At 40.3% G+C, this 18,953-nt stretch overlaps 2 protein-coding genes across 2 annotated transcripts in view; one reads left to right on the top strand and one right to left on the bottom strand.

Annotated features, from left to right (window-relative positions):
* The window catches only part of plcb3 (phospholipase C, beta 3 (phosphatidylinositol-specific)), a 77,409-nt gene extending 74,174 nt beyond the window's left edge, over nt 1–3,235 (bottom strand). Inside the window, exon 1 of the mRNA XM_015006092.2 lies at nt 3,098–3,235. The gene's annotated coding sequence lies outside the window, so the exon portion shown is untranslated. The remainder of the gene's footprint in view (nt 1–3,097) is intronic.
* ppp1r14bb (protein phosphatase 1, regulatory (inhibitor) subunit 14Bb) overlaps nt 1–18,953 on the top strand; it is a 34,285-nt gene that overhangs the window by 2,738 nt on the left and 12,594 nt on the right. The gene's annotated exons all lie outside the window — the stretch shown is intronic.

Raw genomic sequence — 18,953 nt, 5'->3', positions numbered from 1 at the left:
CGAACAAGGTTCTGAAATGCTTTGGTCCAGTCATTCATGTCTGACCGGCCAGAGCTTTGCAACGATCCGTCTGTAGCCGAAGTGATGACTGGACATGCAGCTGTCAGGAGAATCCTCCTTCACCTCATCAGACCGAGCGGTTTCTCTGACGCAGCCCGGCGGCAGCTGTGTGTGGCGTATAACTGCTGCCGTCAGTAGCTGGTAAGCTGGTGTCAGGTCCACTGAGCCGGCTTTGACCCATATTCTGTCCACAGTGTCTGGAGTGTGGAGACTTATAGGTGCAGTCGGACAGGACAGAGCCAGGCTTTTACTGACCGTTAATAATAAAAACGATGACAGGAAAACTATTTAGTACTTCCCTTTTAGATAACTGTGTGTCTGTGACGGCATGGCACAGCAGTTATAGAGCACTTGAACAAGGTTTCCTGCAGAAAACCTGCTAAGCCTGGTGGTTGTGGAGCTCAGGCAGTGATTCATCCAGCAGCCCGTCATGTTTTTGAGTTAAAAAATGTCTAAAGTTAACAGGAAATTTGAAAATATCCCTTGATAATTATGTTTTATTGGAAGATCAATACCTGAACACCAACTATAAAGTCTTAAAAGTGCAAACACTTCAAAACAAATTCAATGAATCAGCAATATTTAGCCTGGTGGTGTCACAAGTAAAGCCTGGTGGCCCGCCAGACTTATAATAAACTGAAGGAAACCCTGCTTGAATAATATATCCATTTTAATTTGACTTCTTTGGGATGCTACTTGCTTAAAGAAGTATTTATATCACTCAACTGCACGCAGTAACTACATTTGATCAAATTTTTGAATAGATATGCACCAATCCACATTTTTCACTTCTGATACCAATACAGATATCTAAGATTTAGTATCGGCCAATAAAAAAACTGTATTTGATAACTCTGCACCAGAGCAGCAAACTTAAATACACCAACAGCTTCACAAGCTCAGTCAAACATGTAAAAACAACTTTGATTTAATTTGTTCAGTAAGTGCAGTTAGCAGTATAACAGCCAATGTAAAATAAATAAACTGAAGCTGACAAAAACAAAAGGTTGACTTGGTAAAAAAAAAAAACTGTAACAAACGTTCCTTCAGATAGTTTGCCAGGTCTGAACGTGCTAAACATAGATTTTCTGTAAGTAATCGTGTAATTAGGGGAAACGTTCAGTCTGAAGGTCCAGACTGCAGCCTTTTGTTTCTCTGACTTCGTCCATCCTGTCTCTAAAGCCAGCAGAGAGGATTAATGGGCCTAAAGAGGATTTGGAAATCAACATGCTTTGATTTTCTGCCAATAATATCCTCTGCAGACCTTTCATTGTGTATGGAGGTTTCAGTGCACTGATAATCTATAAACAGATAAAGTTCCCTGATGGGATATACAGGTGCTGGTCATAAAATTAGAATATTGTGATAAAGTTCATTATTTTCCATAATGTCATGATAAAAATTAAATTGTCATATATTTTAGATTCATTGCACACCAACTGAAATATTTCAGGTCTTTTATTGTTTTAATTTTGATGATTTTGGCAAACAGCTCATGAAAACCCAAAATCCCTGTCTCAAAAAATTAGAATATTATGAAAAGGTTCTCTGAACGAGCAATAAAAATAATCATCTGAATCAACAAAGTAACTCTAAACACCTGAAAAAGATTCCTGAGGCCTTTAAAAACTCCCAGCCTGGTTCATTACTCAAAACCGCAATCATGGGTCAGACTGCTGACCTGACTGCTGTCCAGAAGGCCATCACTGACATCCTCAAGCAAGAGGGTGAGAAACAGAAAGAAATTTCTGAACGAATCGGCTGTTTGCAGAGTGTTATATCAAGGCACCTCAGTGGGAAGTCAGTAGGAAGGAAAAAGTGTGGCAGAAAACGCTGCACAACGAGAAGAGGTGACCGGACCCTGAGGAAGATTGTGGAGAAGGGCCGATTCCAGACCAAATTAAATCTTCATCTCCATAAAGCTTTTCAGCAGATGGAAGCATGAAGTGCTCCAAAATCTTCTGATAGCTGCTGCATTGATCCTGCCCTTGATAAAACCCAGTGGACCAACACCAGCAGCTGACATGGCACCCAGACCATCACTGACTGTGGGTACTTGACACTGGACTTCTGGCATTTTGGCATTTCCTTCTCCCCAGTCTTCCTCCAGAGTCTGGCACTTTGATTTCCGAATGACATGCAAAGTTTGCTTTCATCCGAAAAAAGTACTTTGGACCACTGAACAACAGTGGTCCAAAGTGCTGCTTCTCTGTAGCCCAGGTCAGGCGCTTCTGCCGCTGTTTCTGGTTCAAAAGTGGCTTGACCTTTGACCTGGGGAATGCGGCACCTGTAGCCCATTTCCTGCACACGCCTGTGCACAGTGGCTCTGGATGTTTCTACTCCAGACTCAGTCCACTGCTTCCCCCAAGGTCTGGAATCGGCCCTTCTCCACAATCTTCCTCAGGGTCCGGTCACCTCTTCTCGTTGTGCAGCGTTTTCTGCCACACTTTTTCCTTCCTACTGACTTCCCACTGAGGTGCCTTGATATAACACTCTGCAAACAGCCGATTCGTTCAGAAATTTCTTTCTGTTTCTCACCCTCTTGCTTGAGGATGTCAGTGATGGCCTTCTGGACAGCAGTCAGGTCAGCAGTCTGACCCATGATTGCGGTTTTGAGTAACGAACCAGGCTGGGAGTTTTTAAAGGCCTCAGGAATCTTTTTCAGGTGTTTAGAGTTACTTTGTTGATTCAGATGATTATTTTTATTGCTCGTTCAGAGAACCTTTTCATAATATTCTAATTTTTTGAGACAGGGATTTTGGGTTTTCATGAGCTGTTTGCCAAAATCATCAAAATTAAAACAATAAAAGACCTGAAATATTTCAGTTGGTGTGCAATGAATCTAAAATATATGACAATTTAATTTTTATCATGACATTATGGAAAATAATGAACTTTATCACAATATTCTAATTTTATGACCAGCACCTGTATATGGGACGAAACTGTCCACTCTATTTTATCCTTGTGTGTGCGTAGCCAGCTTTTAGTTGAATTTATGGGACAATGTTGCCTTATTTTGTACTTTGGGACTCACGTTCTTGGTTTGGTGGCGTCCATACTCGTGGTTTCCCCCCTCTTCGTTGTCCCGATCCAGTCTGAGCCGAGGCTGTTAGACAACAAAGAGATTAATTTACAGTCGGTTCACTGACGGAGGCGCGCCGGGCTCAGTTAGAGTGGGAGATGTGAAGCACGTGCTGCCAAACAGTAACTGGAGAGGAACCCCAGCTTCAGACAAACTCACTTAACCAGTATCAACCAACAATGTTTTTCCTGAATTTATTATAAAAAACAACTTTAAAATAGCTCGAATTTGTTCGTTATGAGCTGTTTAACATTCATATAACCAAAGTAAAGATGCTGGCGTTTTCTGCTGCTGTGAGTATTTAGTGGCACAAATCCATGGCAACAAGGTTTGCTAAATGTTTATGTTGGTTAACCAAGCACCGCACTGCAGAAACACAAACTCTTACTCGTACTTTTGGTCTGGTTTCTCATGCAAATATCACAGTACACTTGAAATAAGACAAAACTAACTAAGTCACTTTTTAACAAGAAAACTTAGCTTGTTTTAAGTCAATAATTCCTTAATGTTGATGAAACAGTAGCATGGGAAAAATGTCTCCTTGTAAGTGAAATTATCTGCTAATGAAACTAGAACTTTTTCATCAATATTAAGCAATTATTGACCTAAATCAACCTCCAGGGTCTTGCTAAAAAGTTACTCTTAAGTTAGTTTTGTCTTATTTGAAGTGTACCAAGATATTTACACTAGAAACTAAACCAAAAATACTAGGTACGATTTTGTGTTTTTAGAGTGTGAAGAGTAAAACCTCATTCCATTTAAATCGAGAAAGCCTTTCTTAAATTGCAAAATGGTTGTATTAGCAGGCAGATTTTAATGAGGCATTGGTTGACATCCAGATTTTAGCATATTTCCATCCATTGCATGTGAAATACAAAGTGAACGGATGGATATGTGCTTCAATCCAGTTGGTGCTTAGTCAACCTAAATTTCTCAAGTCCGCTGTAAAAATATTCATACCCTTTTGACATTTTTAGGTTTTGTCACTTTATCACAGCCTTATCAGGTCAGACTTTTTAAAGACTGGCGATTGTGATCGACCAGAAAACTGCGATCGGTGCATCGCTGCTTTGCTCGGTGCAGTTTGAGCTGTGGTTGTCTGTTTACGCTGGCTCAGCTTTAGGTATGAACTCTTTTACATCGTCTTTGTTCCAACAGAAGAAAGTCATAAAGTCTTTTTTTCTTTTAAATTTGTTCCCCATGGAGAAATGTGTGAATCACTGTTTCCAAAATATTTATTTTTGGGGCTCATCTGACCAGAATACCTTCCTCTTTATACTAATAATGATTCTCCTTGTTGCACTGGATTTTATTTAAGGGTGAAAGGGGCTGAATACAAGTTAATACCACACTTTTTGGGGTTTATTTGTGTTTCATTTTCCTTCCATGCCACAGTTATTCACCACTAACTTCTAAAATATGCTGAAGGTTGAGGTTGTAATGTGACTGTTTTAGGCGATTGAAGGCCCTGCAAAACCCATCTGGACCTTCATCCCAGGTGCAGTTTGTGAAGAGGTGCCTCAGGTTATCTGATAGGGGTGCTGTGTTTTGTGGAGTGGGAGCAGCTGCAGCAGAAAACCCACATTCCCCATCTCTTTGTTTATTTTTAAACCCAGCCATGCTAGCTTGAAACCAGAAACCCTGAGCTAGCAGATAACAGGCCTGCAGGGCTTCTCCATACGCTGCCGGTTTACAAACACTGTCCAAACTTTGTCCTTCGTTGCCACCCTCTTAGCGGTTTTGGGGCGTGGGGTGCTAAGTGAGCTTCGGCCTTCGGTCGTTGGGATGCTTTTAGCAGAACAATCAGATTTCCTCGTCATTTCCATGGCAACTTCCCCCGTTAACTTTTTACTTCTCCTAAAAGGACTTGTTTGCTTTTTTGTAAGCGTGCAGGAAGCCAAGCAGTAGCTACACGGTTAACAGAGGAGTGAGTGGGCGGACCCTGATCTCCAGGGTCCAACATGGCCACACAGTCGCAGATGGGAATACGAGTGAGAACAGAGGCAGGACTGGTTAGCAGGAATGCAACGGATGGGGGAAGAGAAGGGGATGGAAAAAGGAGAGAGAGAAAAGGAGTAGGAAGGAGAGGGAGAAAGTGTTTCCTTAACCCTGTGACAGCGCGCAGTAGAGGCGAACAAATTAAATAATAGCTATCAAACATGTTGTCTTAATGCTTGTTTTTATGGTTTCTTCCTATTTTATTCACAATGAAACAAACTTTCTGGAGAGCCGGAAATGACTTCCTGTGCAGAAGTCCTTCTGATCTGGTTAGAAACCAGACGGGAACGTTTGCCGTTATCCGTCTCTATAAATCTAATTTTATCCCTCAAGGTTTTCCCAAATGAGTCATTAGTCAGGGAGACTATTAGAGCCTTTAGCCCCAGTACGGCAAAAGGCTTTAGTTGGTCTCTTTAAAAACCGATTATCTCCTTGCTCTGTCCTTCCTCGTGAATACGAGGATCACTTAACACCAAAGTTATTGGAAATCAGGCAGTGTTGAAATCTTGGAGCACTGTACTTAAACCCAGCTGAACGCTGATGAAATACACGAGTTGAGTCATCGGATCATAAATGTTGAAGCACAGACAGCCAGCCAAATTTAGGAACACCTACTGCTGTCTAAAAACAATCTGAAAGCTCGGCTAAATAACCGCACACTGGAGATTTAAGCCTTAATTTAAATCTCCAGTGTGCTGTTAACACTTTGAACAGCATTTTGTTTTTTTCTTAGGAGGACAATTAATCTAATCTATATCTTTATCATAGGAAAATTTGGGTCAGTGTTACAACAACACCATATTAAGAAAAGATGTCCTATGCAATCGTACTGGTGAATTTTGCAATAATATTGACACTCAATTCCGATTTTTTACGTTTGCATGTTCGATTAAATGTGACTGCAGTCAGACTTCTGTGTGAATGGTTTACGACCCCAAAGTGACCCACATCCGCAGAAAAACAATGTGGATGTCGCACGGCAGTGCACTGTTCATGGAAATAATAACGGATGCCGGCATCTGTGGATGGATTTTGAATTGTCACAAGATCATAAGACGAACGAAGCTGACAGAACCAAAGCACAACCAATAGCAATGTCTCTTTGTGGCCTGTCATCCATTGTTTACATCTGGATTTATTGTGTCTGCTTCTTCGCTTGCAGAATTATGTTGTGAACGACGTAAAAGTCATTTAAAAAGCGATATGACCGTTCCGATCACGGTCAAAAAGTCGGATATCGGTTGCATTTGCGTGCTGTGTGAACGTCGCCATAGACACCAGGTAATGAATTGTATATCTGAAATATTCAAAAGAAAAAGCATCTATGGAAGATAAAATACCAATGTGAAATGGCACTTGACGCTCTGTTGTTTGCACGGTAGCCAATCCAGGAGTGTAATTTTTTTTTTTTTTTGCTTGGCGCTGATTTTTTGAACCCTCAAGAGAGAAAGTAAGGAGGTCCGTAGACGTTAGCTTCTGCTGTGGTGCCAATTCAGTTCCTACTGTGCAAATTCGTCCATATTAAGGTATATTTGGTGGCTGATGTAATAAAATAGACAGTTATTAGCTATTTTCAGGCGTCTGGTAGTGAACCCTGTGAATACAAGGGTCCACCGTACTGTTGTTCTATCAAACAGCCAAACGGCAAGTAGACGGTGTCTGATGGTTGTTATGGAGACCCCAAGATACCACTATCTGCTGAAGCTACAATTGTTTTTAATGCACCTTAAATCAAAATGTTCTGCGTGAGCCACTGCAGTAAATACCACACATCATAAATCCAACAGAAAGGCCCTTCAAAGTGAGATAATGCCACATATTTAGCAGAAAGCCTTGCAGTAAACTGGCCAAAGGAAGAGTCAACAACAGAAGAGGAAATGAAGCTCCTCACTGAAGTGATCACTTCATGTTTCAAATAACAGCTCAGTGACCCTCCTTCCTGAAAACCTGAACTCTGTCTCGACGTGCAAATCATAATTCAAACTGCCAGATTTTTGTTCTCATGGCGATCATCTTAGTTTGCACCAGACTCCTTTAAAGCGCACAACTTAAAGGGTTGAATACCAATCAGTGTTGCCCTGCTTCACATGAGGGTGACTACAAAGAGAGGTTGTTGCACAGCGGGACTGAAAGACTCCACTGTGTCTGAGGAAGCTCCCCACACACACCGACACACACAGATGCGTGCACACACATGTGGCAGGAGGTTACATGTGGTCCTACATGTTGAACACACAGTTGACTTTCTGTTTGTCTGTGTGGAAGGAGGAGGAGAGGTGACTCAGCACAAGCCACAGCCCGACACAGTCAGCGACCGAACGGTTTTCTTTTTGAACACTGACTGGATGTACGGCCATATCAGAGAGGTGGAAAACGGCCAAGGATATCGTGAGACCCAAGCATGTGTTTGGATCTGTGCGTGAGCAAGATGGGAAGGAAGTTCAGGACAACAAATAAGGGGAGAAGAGTATAAAGAAACCAGGAGTTGAGTCATTGAGATGAATATTTAAGCTTTCAGTCACAGGAAGTGAAATGAAGCACAAACAGTTCATAAAAATACCAACTTCATCAACAGATCCTCACTGAGGTTAAACTGCAGCTGTGACTTTTCCAGCTATTACCGCTGAGAGGTTTTACAGCCTTAGTAAAAGAGTTCAGATATTTTTAACAGAGTTATTTTCAGTAATTACTGTCGCAGAAAGATGTTTAATCAGAACGAGGTTATATGAAACGGAGCAAGGCTAACGGCTCACTGTTTCCAGCTTATTTTAAATCGAGATTGTTTTACACCTGCGGACTGTGGCGCTAAAATATTAACTATCCACATCGGCACAAGAGGTGGCTGTCTTTAGGTTTTCACTCTTTTCCGAGACAAAAACATTTGTTCAGGCACGATAAAGTTTTCTGGGCGATAAATTGTCCCAAACGTTATTGCGATAAACGATTGTTGTTTTGAGACCATTTTCAAGTAAAAAATACTGGTAGTGGCATAATAATGCAAGAACACATTCTCAGAGATCAATAAACTTTAAAAATCCTAATGAACATTTAACTTTTAAATATCCAAAAATAAGTGAATAACACAACAAAAATAACAAATAAAGTGAATAATGAAAATTATCCTTAAAACAAGAGCAAGTTGAGACCAAAGCATCAGACCGAAGACCGTTTTTTACATTAAGAGACAAAAGAAAAACAATAAATCATGCAAATAAAAATGATTGAGATTGTTTAAATTGATCATCCGATTAATTGATTGACTGTTTATAGTGACAGGTCTAGTTATCGTGTGCTAAACTGCAAAAGCACAAAAACTTACCAAGTATTTTTTGTCTTGTTTCTAGTGCAAATACATTAGTACCCTTGCATTGACAAACTAACATACAGGTAACCTTCCAGCAAGAAAAAGCTTGGTTTATAATCAATAGTATTGATTTTAAAAAGTACTATCTCCACTGGCAGATTATTTCACTTATAAGACATTTTGCTTGTGTTATAGCTAAAAACTTGTAGATGGCACCATTTTCTGCTCAACAATGCCAACTACCAAGGTAAAATCCACAACACAGTGTTTACTGGAGCTGAGATAAAACTTAAATTAGCTGTGAGAAGTTTGGACACAACTTTTACCACCAACTGCTGCAACTACTTGTAAATACTTCACAATATCTCTTTTTTCTTTAGGTGAAAAAATAGGTTGAACATCATAAATACAGTAAGTCTCTGAGTTTAGTACAACCGCCTTTTGTCTTGCCATTAAATTACGAGACATAAGGAAAGTCTTAGAGCAAAACTAACTCTCACAGACGCACCGTCCCATTGATTCCAGTGTGTTGAAGTTTTTGGTGGTAATGTGGAAACCTGTGGAAAAGTTTAAGGGATATGAATACATTTCCAAGACTCTGTAGGTTGGCTTATGGAGAGCAAGTGATGACATGTTTATCGACCTGAGAAAAACTATTGATCAGATCCTTTCTGGTAAGTACTTATAGGCAGCGTGTGTTATTTTAGTCAGTGTTACGATGTATTTTCATTCACGAACATAATGAATGTTAAGAAACCCCTCGTTCTTCTGGCTAATTATACTGAATCATTCTAGTTTGAAGTGTTTTCTGTGTCCTCAGCAAAGTTCTGTTTGTAATTATTAAATTATTATTCAGTTAAAACTATTTTCTCCAGCCGTTGAGTAAGAGTTTCTGAGCCCCTTGATGAGGCTTTTCAAAGACAGTATAATGGTGATGTGGTGTGATACGCAGGCGTGTATTAAAACCCTAAGTGGCTCCAGGGTGTTGTCTCTTTAAAGTACTTGTAGAAGACAGATGAGCGGCTCTGTTGCCGTGTTTATTGGCCTCTCTGTTTTTAACCGTCTGAAAACAATAAAGCGTGTTTCAGGAGGCAGGGATCATAAGTCTGGACTCCCTCTGCCAGCCGTTCGGTCCGGCGGGTAACACCGATCCACTCAGCAGAGCATTTCTTTCCCAGGAGGAACATCACAGCCGACATCAGTCAAGCTGTCAGCAGTGGAGCTTTTCAGGTTACGGCTTTATTCAGTCTCTGACTTTGTTCTGCTTGTATCTTTCTGAGAGCTAGTTTTATACTGCATGAGAGCGCTTCCTAAAAGGATTTAATGCGTCATCATTAAGAAGACGTACAAGCCTCTCTGGAATCGGTGAGACGTAAAATATTTACAGCAAAAAAAGCAACATGGGTGTAGTGTTTGGTGGTCATTTTAAAATACTAGATGTATTTAAAAGGAGCTGCCCTGATTCGTCTGTGAAACGCTCCTTATTGACTCCTTGGTGTGAGTTATATCAGCAAAAGCTAAAGTTTTCCTGCTTTGGAAACTCCCAGTGGTATCAAGTCCACAGCCGAGTTGGCGAGTAGGTGTGAAGTGAGGAGTGGAGCAATCATTATTGTAACCAATGAGTTGCTGATTTTTGATCAATCTCACTGTTGTGCATCATGGTTAGACTGTTTTTAATAGATATATTTTATTTAAAGGGTTTTAAGTCTGTAGAACATTAACCAAACATCAGAAAGATGTCAATGTCCCTCCTTGACCCGCCCCAAAAATAAAACGGCGACTGACCGTTTGTGAAATGTAGCAGCCTTTTCACATGACTATGCAGAATCTAATAGAGGCACCGGCATGGCGCCCAAACAAGGCTGCCAGATCTTAACAAAAGTTTTATTATGATCACCTACTCACTTCTCAGAGAGTAGATGATCTTTCCAACAACTATTCATCTCTGAGAACGTTCCGGAAACAGCAGCAGGGAGTCACAATTCCACACAACGTTCCCCATTCTGGAAGCGCATAGAACCAATTCCAAGAACTTCTGCTGAACTTTTCTGGAGTAAACCCGGATTTGTAAAGTCTCCTAATAATCCTGGTTAGACTGGTTGACTTTGAGGATAGTTACCTAAAGCCTTGTTCTTCATCCGGCAATCTCTTTGTGATGGCTCAGATGATCTGAAGAGATATTCCTGTGTTGAGAACGATCTGGTCCGCTTGGAAGGACGTTGTGACCCCGGCAATCTAAAATCTAGAATATTGGATTGTTTTGGCCTGATCCTGCAGCGTCCTTGGTGTTCTCCAAGAATAATCAATCACATAGCCTATTGATCGCGCCGTGTAGCCAATCAGAAAGCGAGGCGACAGAAACATGGACGGGAATCCCCAGTACAGAAGACAAAACAACTGCCGTGGTGCAGTAGAAAGTCACAGATGTCTTTGTATCGTTTGTTCTCTGTTAAATATAGTTCAGAAACGATCTCCCTCTTGTCGGCCACGTTTGTTTACTCTGAACTTATGTTTGGTCTCGAGAGGCTTTCCGATGTTTCCTGTCTGACATCTTCTGCACAGGGATTGAGCCAGAGGGAAAATGTCAATGAATAATAAAAATTCACAGCTTTAGTCTGTCTGATATATGTAAAAGGTAAAAAATTATGCAATTATCAATTGAAAGTTTCACCTTTGTTGTCTGAAATAATCTTTTAATTACATGTTTCTGTTATACAAAAAAAACTAAATTCATTCACTCACTGTAATCTACTGAAATCTTCCTCTTATTGGCTAAATATAAAACAAACAGTGCATTAGCGGGTCAGATTATCCGCTGTGTTGCAAAGGTTTAGGAGGTCAGAAACTGCTCTGATAGCTGATCTGTATGAACAAATATGTCCTCTGTTCCCGATTCAAATCCACAAGGATTAAATCTCAATAATACTGAATAAAGGTTACTCAGGATATTCCTCATTTACCAACTGATGGGAGAAACATTCCCATCTTCCCTGGCCTCCTTTCCTGCTAAACATTTTCAGAATAAAAGGCAGCAGTGTTTTTAAAGAGTGACGAGGCTAAATGAACACGTTAAGCTACTTGTTGTGTTTGTGGTTCTTGCCAACAGTGACATAATGATAATCTGCAGTAATCCTTGTTTGTATGCAGTTGTACTGTAATCTGCAGGTAATCTCCTCTTTCCGTCCAGTTCCAGTGGCATTGTCTCTTCTGCATGTGCATAATGTCTCTTTGTCTCGCTCATGTTTTTCAGTAAATACTATTACTATGAATTGTTTGTGCTTCCTGTCCTCAACAGGAAACTGAGGCTGAAAGTTCACTTTTCCCATCTGATTTTTTAAAATAATGTGTTGTGTGATGGTTATATAACCTAACAAATGTTCCTGGATGATAAACCAATCCAGATGTTATTGCGATAAATGGTAATATTGTTATTTTGAGACCATTTTTAAGTAATACAATGGTAATGGGATGATTATGCATCTACACCCTCTCAAAAATCAACAAACTTTTAATTTCTAATGAACATTTACCACTGAAACTGGAAGACATTTTAAGTACCCAAAATAAGTAAGCAAAATACCCAAAACAACAGATAAAATAGACACTGAAGCCTCTGTAAATACAATTGTCTTCCAAAATAGGAGTTAGTTGAGACCAATGAACCAGACTGAAGACTTTTTGTCATCCAGATTTTGGTAGAAAGAGAAAAACACGAGAAAGACAAATAATTTTGCAAATGGAAATGAAACCAATTGAGAATCTGTGACTGGAAAATGAATGTTTTTCAAAGAAAGTAGGCATTATTGTAGTCTCTGGTTATGGAAAGCTTATAGAGACAACTCTGCCAAAAAACTCACTTTCCTTCCACTTCACAACTCAGACCAACACAAAGTTGTGCAATCATCTTAAATCCAAATAAACCTTCACGTACATCCAGTGTTTGGTTGTAATGTGACAAAATGTAAAACGTTTAAAGGCTTTCCCAAAACAATTCATCAGAGAGGAAGTTCTCAAATACGAAGTATTTTTTACTAAGAGAAGCTGAATACATTAGCTTCTTCATAAGACGTTGTCATTGCTGTGTAAAGAAACAATCTGAACAGGATGAACTATTTCCACTTTGAAAGCTTTTCACTTTTTTCTTGATCTTCTTCCAATGCATCGCTTCACTGGAGCACTGCTTTACAAATCAAACCTTTGATTGTTGAGCTTTGTTCAGACTCCTGTTTCTCCGCAAATCAGAGCAGATGCCGTCGTTCATGTGACTCTGCATGGTAACCAGCACAGCCAAGTCAATTAAATTGAGTCCCGACGCCATGCTGAATGATAATCAATACTGCAGTTGGCAGAGCGTAGTTGAAGACATCAGCAGGAGGATGTGACATGTCGGCCGGTGTTGCTGCAGCTGAGGCTGAAGGTTTCCTGAACTTATCAGCAAATAAGTTGGTTGCTATAAGAGGAAGTCGTGCAGAGGCACTTATCAGTTCCTGTGCTCTACATGTAGCAATGCAAATACTCTCTGGGACAGATCTGATGGTAGAGATGAATCTGTTTTGCCTGCAGCAGTTTGACTATAACTTCTACATTGTCACGTTACTGTAGTTAAATTACCAGTGTTCCTCTGTTTCAGGATAGCTTTATTAATGCTGCATGACCAAACAGTCATGTTATTTTCACCCCAGTGACATGACATGACAATGCAAACAGCCAAGAACTGATTAAACTGTTAGTTCTTGGCTGAAGAACTGATTAATCGTCGTTAGACTTTAAGATGAATTCTGCCAAGAAATCTCACTGAATTGCTTCATTCAATAGACTTTGACCAATGATAGGAAACTCAAATGTTGCTTGACGATTTCAAACCACAGCCCAACTAGATCACGGTAACAGCAACACTCTTCACTGTAGAGGCGGTTACTGAGAGAAAAATCAATAGTAAGAGTTCAGTTGGAGGAAACACAACTTTTCTGTTGCGTTTCAGCTTTAAGCCTGGCATGGCCAAATTATGTCATTTCACTGACAAACAGCCTTCTGTGCAGAGCAATTTTCCTGCACCGCACAGCTTTGAAATTTTCTAACGATGCGGACAGAAAAACGTCATGACAGATGTTCGCAAATACCAACAAGCTCACTGGTGTTGCTACTAGCCACTCTGCTTTTTACTTGGAAACGTGGTGTAGTGTTTTATGAGTGCTGTAAGTGCCCTACGCTGCCCCCTAGCGTCTAGGAGAATATTGGCTGCAGAAGGGAATGCTGAAGAAGCAGCATAAGCCTGATTCAGAGCATTTCTTTGTGAAATGTACCTACATCAAACATAAACAAAACTATTTACTAGGGCTGGATGATAAATTTATTGTATGAATTAAAATAAAATTCATTCATTCAGTTTTTGAAGCTTTAATTTTGAAAATATCTGGATTTTTTCCCCCCTATCGATGCACCTCTTGGCTTTCCAGAGTGGTTTTAAATAATCCACTCTTAAACTGCAGTATTGTTTGACATGTCTCTATTTATTTCAACTTTGAATTCAGGACAACTCACAGATGGAGTTATTGAAATAAAACCCAATTTTTAAAGATATTTAGTGTCATTTGTCTTTTTTAAGGAAGGAAGAAAAGTGCGGAAAAAATTTTTAAATCAGAAATCACATTTGATATAAAATAACGTGAGATTTTATTTTTAAGCCGTATCGCCCAGCCATTTTGCCATTTTGTTTGTTTTGTACCTGAATGTTGTTGGAGAAAAAGAGTGATCTGCCAGAAGACATGAGTTTGTGCCAATCTGAGTAAATCATAACCACTGTTTTAATTTTAATTCCATGTTTTCCTAGAATCCTGCTGACCCAGTAAGGATGAGAATATGCAAAACGAATGATGTTTACAGGGGCTATTCGCTAATAGGACATGCTAAAGCTTTATCAAAACTGATCATCAGAAATCAGACAAATCTCTATTTTTAGGGAATGAGCTCATATTTATCTCTGTCGTTCTCAAATTTCTGCTTCTGTTCGTCTGATTCTTGCTTTCTTGCTCTTGTTGGAAGCCATTACAGCAGGTCTCCAGCCCTGGCAGCAGCGCTGCACGGTTGCCAAAGCAGTACCAGTTTACCTAAGGCGGGTTGTTACCTCCCAGAGGGACCAGCATCTTAGCAGAGGAGCTGCTGCATAGACGTCTGCAGTAGCCTGTCACAATAAGCAAAACATAAAGCAAACAACTGATAAATCAAAATGAGAGCAATCACTTTCATTTGGATGTTCTCCTTTAATGTTGATAAGCCGATATTTTGAGAAATTATTAGTTGAAAATGGTCTCAAAATAATATTATTGTTTATCTGAATAATTTCTAGGACAGTAAATCATTTTGCTTTGGCAAATACTGTAAATGTTATGTTTACTGAACTGAACTCATCAGATGGAGGACAGTGTTGCTTGTTATCAGTGAGGTCAGTTCATCTCTTATCAGTGACTCTGGATTTTCCCCTTACCAAGATGTCTTCCTGTCACTGTGTTTTTCATTAAATCACTGCTTCTGTTAGTTTTATGATTGTACAAGTACAGCACATCTTCAGCGCCCTTATTAAATCAGCGTTAGCCGGTTTCATGTGAGGCTTTGTTTGGATTACCTGCAGCCCGTTTCCCAAAAAGTCAGAAATGACTGACTCAGCACAAGGCCACATTTATATATAAGCAACTTGGAGCTTCTGATTGTTCCCTTCATGCTGATTTTATCCTCCACATAGGAGTGACAAATATATTGATTTCAAATATTTTGATTTCAGCAAAAACACAAGTGACAGCAGTAAAACCTGTGCTGTTCACCCGACAAAAGGATGGGGGCAAAACAGAGAAAATATGTAAACAATATGTGGAAAAAAAAGCAAAGGAGGAATTACTGGGAACGATGACCCAGTTTCAGCCGCCAAGAGTCTTGAGAGACAAAAAAGTGAGAAAATCCTGTTCCACCTCCATAAGAACCAATTCACCAGTGACCTGAATGTGTTTTATTGTAATTTTGACAGCACAAAGAACAACGTTCAGTCTCTCACCAACTCCATCTCTTCAGGTCCAGCAGGGCTGCAGCTAAAAGGGAAACACTGAGAGTCTGGAGGAAAACCAGCAGTTCTAGTTTCATATCCGGCATGGTTGTGATCTTTCATCACGACTTTTCACAAACATTTTCACCTTATTTCTGCAAATCTCAAGTCCAGAACATCCAATTATTGAAGTTTACCTCAACCAGTCTCTGCTTTTGAGTCGGTATTTTGAATGCTTTTCCAAAACTCTTTTCTGCGTCAAGACAAGTTCGCATAAGGAGGAAAGAGATCTATAGTCGTTGTAAACGTGACCCTAATATGCTGCATCTTATAAGTAGACCAAGAACTGATAGAAAAAGATTTTTACTGGCAGAAAAGAGGCACAAAAGCTCTTTCTCCTGGAGGACATTTGAAGCAGTCATAAAACTATTTCTAACTATCATGTATGTAAATCTTTGGTTAAGCCTGTCATTTTTAAGGGGAATGAGAGTTTCTATCAGGGGATATCAAGGTTTACGTTAAAACTAAATCAGAAATGGAGCACCACCAGGCTGTGTTCTTACACCCCTTCCCTTCAGCCTCTACAAAAATCTACGTGTTTTTCATTAAACCTGGTTTTAGCTTCTCTGCAGTTTTAGCACCACAGTTCAGCTCATACCAGAACAGAAAAGGTTCTGGTGCCGTTTTAACCTGTTGCTACCAAACTCTAAAGTGCAGATGGTCTGTAAGCAGTACCTTCATGACTGTGGATCTGTTGCTCATCTGCCCCCCTATGGAGGAGCCTCATTTTGGGCCAGAATCAACTTTTTAATGTTTATGATCTATATTTCACTGATTTCACAGATCCAGAGCGTCACTACTTGGTTTTGGTGCCTCTATCTTCTGATATGAACACGACTCGTAGATACGCAGATGTTTTACAAAGGACATTTTTACAAAGAACTTAGAAATTTAATTTTTGTTGATCCTATGGTGTAACCTCGGGTTGCATAAGTCCTGTGGCATATTAGGGTCATTGTAGACAGAAGAATAAAACATTTCTACCCAAAATACTCAAAGGACCTTTGTGAGTTTCAAAAGTCAAAACCAGAAAATTTGCTTGTTTTTAGAAAATTTCTGAGATCTCAATTTCTGAGTTTTTCTTGCAAATTTTCAACATTTGGAGCTCAGAAATGTCCTTCCTTTTTTCTAGAAATGTCTGAGTTTTTTGGCAGAAATTTGCTCCTCCTTTTTTTATTTTTCTATCTACGATGACCCTAACATGCTGTACGTTCTTTGTCTGTGTAACATTTAGTTCAAAGTGCCGTGGGTTTCATTTGGAGCCGTGTCCAGCGTCCTGTCATCAGACTGAGTTTATCTGCTTCATCTTCACGCTATGAAAAGTCTTCATTTCATCGTCCATACAGATAAAAACACTTGTAGGACGTTAGATAAAGACAATAAATTTCCTGTTTTTATTCTAACAAGCTTTAAATAATTGTCTTCAGTGAAACAGAAAAATCTTAATGTCAAGGTTAGAAAGAACGAAGGAATTAGTGCCGACTAAATGAAGGACATGCTATTTTCCAGCTTCTGTTTGTGCTGTAAGCTGGTTACAGAGGCTGCTCCGGTAAATCTGCCTGGCCTGCTGCTCTTTCTGTCTGCTTTTCATATGATTCAAAACAGGACATCATAGTCTTCCTGTGAGGAAGTACATCCAGCTGATTAGACGGGCAGCAGAGATGAAGATTAGCAGCCTGCAGCAGCCAGAGGTTCCCCTCAAACACAAGATGTTGGGCTGGATTAAGTCCATTGGCTGCTGATCACTGTGGTTTATGGCTGAAGGCGCCGTGTGATGCCAGCCGCCACTCAGATTAATTACCGAGACACATAAGCATACAATATGACTAATGTCGCTCAGTCGGGTCTCGCCTCTAGCATATACAGCCAAACAATATCATTTCACTTCCCCACTTATCTCCCAAGGTCCTGTTCCCCGACAGGAAGTAGCTGCTCAGGTCCTCAGAGGAGGGCAGACAGGAACGGGTCGCTCCGATGAGCCCTGCAGATTCCTGATGAAGTGTGTATGCGGCAGAAAGAGATACGAGGGATGGAAAGCAGCAGGCGATGACTGACACAGAGCACTGCTAATCCCTGGACCCCTGTTGACCTCCCGGTGACTGCCTCTATCTATCTGCGCCTCTCATGAGTGGCGAGGGGGACGAACTGTCGGCTGCCAGGGGGATCTGGACGAGCCAGCTACAGGGGAAGGCTAACAAAGTGACGGAGCAGAGAGAAAACGAGACAGGAAGCTGGATCGATCTCAGTTCAGCCATCTTCTTCCTGATTATTGCGACGCAGCGCTCTTCAGCGGTTTCAGCTTCAAATTATCCCAATTTTATTATTTTAAACTGGCTTTGATTAAGGTTTTTTCAGGCTCTGCAAATATTAAAGCTTCAGGGTAACAAATTATTTTTTAACATAATTGTTGAAAGTCAAGCTCCTTTGCCTCCTCCCAACTGTGCTATCTTGAAACAGCCAATCAGAGCCAGGAGGCGGGTCTTAGCGCTGTCAGTCACCGCTAAGATTGACAGCACTCTGCAAAGCTACAGCTAGCATAGCCTGTCATGAATGCTCAGGCTAATTAGCTTGGCCACTGATGACCAGAGGCAAATGGTTTTGGCTCAGACAATTGCTAAAGATGGTTTAACATGTGAACTTCAGGATTTCATCTCAATTTTGAAATACGGCTTAAAATAGATCGCCTGAAACTTCTTCCTTTATTCTTTGTCATTTTTCTTCACGATTTAGCAAAAATTGAGAGAAAAATCAAAGAAAATTTGAAAAACTTCCAGAAAATCTGCTTAACTAATGAGCAAAAACAAATTAAAAGAGTAGTGTGGCTTTGTGAGACGAACATAAATCTCCCAGATTCCCATTACTCACCTGTCAGCTCAGCAGCAAACATGTTTCAACTGCTTCCTTATGAATGAAAGTTGGCTTAACTTCGCTGTCAGAAGATGACGCCGAGCACTGTGAAGAAACACTTACCCTGCTCACCATTATTTGTTTGTATTTTTGCTGAATTCTGTTTTATTGCACATCTGTGGTTGCTCAATAAGTCGTTGCTCATGCATGAAGATTCGTTGCTCGACCTGCTTTAGGTGCTTTTTTAGCCCCAGTCGGAGCCGCAATCATTGCACAATTTTTCCCTTTAGCCTGAAAAATTGTCCGACTTGCATAATTCAGAGTTTTAAGATGTTTCCTAATCATCATAAGCAGCTTAGTTGCAGAGCTGGAGTCAGATAGCTGTAAATCGGCCTCATATTTGTGCGTATTAGGTGCAGAGTGTCGGTGTGTGTTCATCTGCCGTCCAAACATAACGTGTACCTGCTTCATTGTGCCAAGGCAAACAGCTCTGGGCTGTAGTTTTAATGCGCCGCGCTCACAAACACCGCCTGAATAATCAGAGCTGCTCAAAACAGATTCATGGT

This window comes from Poecilia mexicana, unplaced genomic scaffold (genome assembly GCF_051168715.1).
Source record: "Poecilia mexicana isolate PSO_F unplaced genomic scaffold, ASM5116871v1 scaffold_18, whole genome shotgun sequence".
In the NCBI taxonomy this organism is placed as follows: domain Eukaryota; kingdom Metazoa; phylum Chordata; class Actinopteri; order Cyprinodontiformes; family Poeciliidae; genus Poecilia; species Poecilia mexicana.
This window is presented reverse-complemented; position numbering and strand designations above follow the sequence as displayed.